Source organism: Calypte anna, chromosome W (assembly GCF_003957555.1).
Source record: "Calypte anna isolate BGI_N300 chromosome W, bCalAnn1_v1.p, whole genome shotgun sequence".
In the NCBI taxonomy this organism is placed as follows: domain Eukaryota; kingdom Metazoa; phylum Chordata; class Aves; order Apodiformes; family Trochilidae; genus Calypte; species Calypte anna.
Genome location: NC_044276.1, coordinates 10,707,956 through 10,712,943, shown reverse-complemented (window position 1 = coordinate 10,712,943; position 4,988 = coordinate 10,707,956).

Sequence of the window (4,988 nt, the reverse complement as noted above, 5' to 3'; positions counted from 1 at the left end):
CACCGCATAAACTGACTCTGTTGGTTTGTGTTTTGGTTACGGGCAACACAATCTTAGCACATTTTGCCAGTCTTTTGGAGGACTTGATATTTTAGGATTTGATTGTTCATTATTTATGGACCAATCATTTTGATTTGTAGGGATTGTTTCCCAAGGTTTATTCAGGGGGTCAGTAGAATTTACTGAACTGGGGTCAGGACCTGTCTCCTCTCTCTGCTTTCTTTTTGCTTTCTTTTTAGTAGCAGAGAGAGGGCCTTTTAGTTTCCCGAAATATGGTAATTTCCAGATCTTTCCCCTGAATGTGACCTGGCAGGCCATCCCTCTACTAAGGCTTTTAGATGGCCATAAGTAAAATTGTGAGTCAACATTGAAGGAGGGATGCCTTTTCCCTTAGCTTCCTCTTTAAGCTTTGCAAAAGGTCCCAGTTGACCCTGTGGTGAATTATTTCTTTCTCGGGAGGGTCTATTTTGATGATTATTGTTGTTTCTCTGTCTGCTTCCCCTATTTACAACTGTCCAGTCACCCTGTGATTCCTCCTGCTGGTGAGGAGGAATTTGGGGAGGCCTAGCAGCCGCAGCGGCATGAGTCAATTTTTTATTATCATTATATTTTGCTGGGGTTTGAAGAATTCTTACAGATGTAGAATCAGCTTTGGGTGCCACATATTTGCATCCAAATTCTGTCAATTCAGTAAGCAGATCGGACCAAGTATAGTCCGTGCCTAATAGCGAATTTCTATTTGACTTTTCGATTCTAGCCTTGATCTGTAGGGCTAGATTTTGCAGTTGCGTAGGTAACCTTCTGATGAGAATATCCATCCTCTCAGGTTTTACTTTTAGCATAAGTGGGTCCTCCTGGTTAATCACCAGAGCATGGTCATAAATCATTTGGATCACACTGGCTTTATGAACATTGTCCAGTAGCTGGGTGAGACCCCCTCACAATACATGGGGTTCTCCCCTAGCTATGGGGTCAGTGAAGCGCACATTATAAGCAGCTTGTTGGGTCAGGGACCATGGAGCTCTGGAATTACCAGTGATAAACATAACTCCAGGACCCTAGTGGCCTGACACTTCTTTTTCTGATAATAATATGTGGTCTCCACTGGAAGATGAAACCCTTACCACATAGTCTATATCAGTTTCCAAAGGTAATCTGCCAAATTGCCTCTTTAATTGGGTCAGTTCCAGAGGAGAGTATGGAAATTCTTTATGAGTAACTTGCTCCCATCCGGTATCTAGCTCACGTGTATGTTCTGCTCTAATTACAGGACACAGACGCTTATGTGCTACAGGCATGCTTTCATCTTCTGAACTATCAGAAGTCTCATGACAGGAGGAAGATTGAGTAGAGGACTTCTCGCTCATTACAGCGAGCTGCTGGACCTTTTTCTCTAATTTATCAAATTTTTTAGCCCCAGTTTTTATAAATGTGCTGACCCATTTGCGTAATTCAGCCATTTCTCCCTCGGACGGGTTAACAGCCTGAGGGGAATGCCTGTTTGCGTGTTGGCAGCTTTCGGCTGTGGCTTTGATTTAAATTGGAGGGTCTTCTTTTCCCCTTTTTGGGTGCAAAATGCACCGTTTTTTTATGGGGTCTTTCAGGAGAGACATACTCTCCATCATCTGTTGTATATTCAGACGCAGATGTAGTGCCTTCCAGAATCGGACCAAGCGCAGCACTGATTTCAGAATTTGGCTCCCCGGAGTCCTCAGCTTCGTCAATGGTTTTTAGCAGGTCCCCAAATTCTACAAACATGCCACTTTCAAGATTTTCTAATCTTTGGTGCATTTCTTCTTTCTCCTGCCAAATTATAGCAGCTAGGATAAAAAAGGCACGTGTAGTGGAACAAAGCAATCAGACGCCTCTGATTACCGAGAAGTGGGTGTGAGCCGGTATCAAATCCACCTGTGCCCAATCAGGGCAGGCCCCCTACTGAGCATGTGCAAGACCAGGGGGCCAATAAAAGGTGAAATTCACGCCCACAGACTAGCTCACTCTTGGGTTAGACGAGAGAGACTGGAAGCTCTCAGAGCACTGTATTACCTTCGTTGCGCCACTAGGGCTCATCGCCTGTAGGGTGAGGCTCTCTGTGAAGTCTCGAACCCGGGGCCTTCGGCATTGCAGTACTGGGTCTTAACCAGCTGCGCCACGAGAGCCTCACCTTAGAGGCAATGTTTTTTCACACGTTTTTTGGAATCTTTGTCCAGAGCAGAAGGATTGTCTACAATTTTTACAGATTTAGCAAGGGCGGTAAAGTCACCATTCTTATAATTTGTGTAAATTAAATCGTAAAGAGTATCCTTCGGGATATATTTATGAGTTGTTAGGTGGTCCCAGAAAGGATGAACAAGAGCATATTCACGGAATTCTTCCTCCTTATAGAAGGAAACAGTCTGGTTTTTACCTCCACTGGAGCTGGCAGAACAAGCTATGGCCTCCATTTGTATTTACTTTGGCTTTAAATTATTTTAAATTTGTTTAAGAGTTAGTTTTGCAATTCAGGCATCAAACTAAAAGCAGGCTCTGATATTGTTCCTCGATTTTTTCCTGTCCGTGACGCCAGTAAAAATATTACGATCCGAGTTATTATTTATATTTTGATTGTGAGGAAAATTCAGCCACTACTTATAGACGACGCGTGAATTTACAAAAATAAAAAGGCTTTAGGATTTAAACAAGTTACAAGGATTTATTTAGGGCAGGAAACGATAACACCACCTTCAAAACAGGGAAAACCGGTTTGCACGCAGAAAGTCTTTGCACAAATTAGTCACCTTGGAGAGAGAGTCATTAAGGTAAAAGAAAAGAACAAAGAGGTTTTTCACCGTCCGCGTTGGACCTGGCCTCAGGCTGGAGTTACTTCTGGGTTCTCCGCTGTTCGATCCTCCGCTGTGTCTGCCTCATGGCTGGAAAGCAAAGTGCCGAGAGAAGGGGGCGTCTAGAAGAAAGCTGCCACCTTTTCCTTTTTTCCTAGGGTTTTTTATACAGCAAAAAGAAAGACGGGTCCCTTTTTTGCATATATCCCTGAAACATACAGATTTCCAGACTTCCCGGAGATGAGTCATCCTTATCTTTTTGTCTTTTGGTGTCCTGCTACTTTCATTGTTTTTGTCTCTACCATGCACAAGGAGGCAACTTGACAAGCAATCTTATCTTTTAGGTGTCTGTCAGGCATACGGTGAGATAAACATATGTTAATTGACATAATGTTGCAACCAGAGAAGAAAAAAAAAAGGTGATTCAAGAGACATATTTTAATTCAAGGTGTTTATATCAAGTGACCACTGAAAATTTTGGCTGGCTCTGACCCTCAAATCAAACCCTACCCACAGCACTACCCACAATCAGGCTACGGCTTTGCATTTTACAACAAACCTCGAATATACAAACTTTAGGCAGCCACTCTCCACTGTTGTTCAATAGGCCTCCCTAAACTCCGAACGAACAGGACTGACAAACAAATGCAAAGAGTGACCACTGGAAACTTTCGCAGGCCCTAACCCTCACTTGGAACCCTACCCTACCCACAGCACCACCAACAATCGAGCTACGACTTTGCGTTTTACCACAAACCTCGAATATACCACCCCTCGGCAGCCATTCTCCACTATTGCTCAATAGGCCTCCCACAACTCGAAAAGAACAGGACTCGAACACAAATGCAAAGAGCGACCACTGAAAACTTTGGCTGGCCCTAACCCTCACATGCAACCCTACCCACACACCAAACAACAATCGGGCTACGGCTTTGCGTATTACCACAAACCTCGGATATACCAGCCCTTGGTGGCCACTCTCCACTGTTGCTCAACAAGCCTCCCAAAACTCCCAACGAAGGGAAGTGGCAAACAAATGCAAAGAGTGACCACTGAAAACTTTGGTTGGCCCTAACCCTTACATGGAACCCTACCCACACCACCACCAACAATCGGGCTACGGCTTTGCGTTTTAGCACAAACTTCGAATATACCAGCCCTGGGCGGCCACTGTCCACTGTTGCTTTATAGGCTTCCCAAAACTCCCAATGAAGGGAACCGGAAAACAAATGCAAACAGTGAACACTGAAAACTTTGGCTGGCCCTAACCTTCACATGGAACCCTACCCAAAGCACCACCAACAATTGGGCTATGGCTTTGCGTTTTATCACAGACCTTGAATATACCAGCCCTAGACGGCCACTTTTGACTGTTTCTCAATAGACCTCCAAAAACTCCCAACAAACGGAACTGGCAAACAAATGCAAACAGTGAACACTGAAAACTTTGGCTGGCCCTAACCCTCACATGGAACCCTACCCACAGCACCACCAACAATCGGGCTACGGCTTTGCTTTTTACAACAAACCTCGAATATACCAGCCCTTGGTGGCCACTCTCCACTGTTGCTCAATAGGCCTCCCAAAACTCCCAACAAACGGGACTGGAAAACAAATGCAAAGAGTGACAACTGAAACTTTGACTGGCCCTTTCCTGTAGTGAAATGAATCAACCACGTGCCACTAATTGCCAGGGAGTGGGCATGAGCTTGTGTTAAGCCCACCTGTGCCTGATTAGGGTGGGCCCCCACTGCGCATGATCAGGATTAGGGGGCCAATAAAAGGTGAGGGTCAAACTCATAGTCTCAGCTCACTCCTGAGCAAGTCAGCAGAGTGATTGGCTGCTTTTGGAGTAATAGTTTCTATCCAGGTTAGTCAACCCTGAGGGCAATAGACTCAGCGCACTATGCGTGAGTTTCTCCTGGAACACCTGCTTGGACCTTGGAGCGCCATGCCCTAGAAGAGGTTTTCTTGCAATATCTGGTGGAGAATGTGGGCATAGACCTTGATCTAGCCCTCACTCAGATGATTTAGAAAAAAGGGAGCCAGTTCGGCGCAAACTAGCATTAGCAGAAAACCCAAGGAGTCAGGTAAGAAGATCCACTACCTTTCCTTCTCTACCACTGATTGACCAAGAAAAAGGAAAAGATGGGATTGTCAGCAAGCACC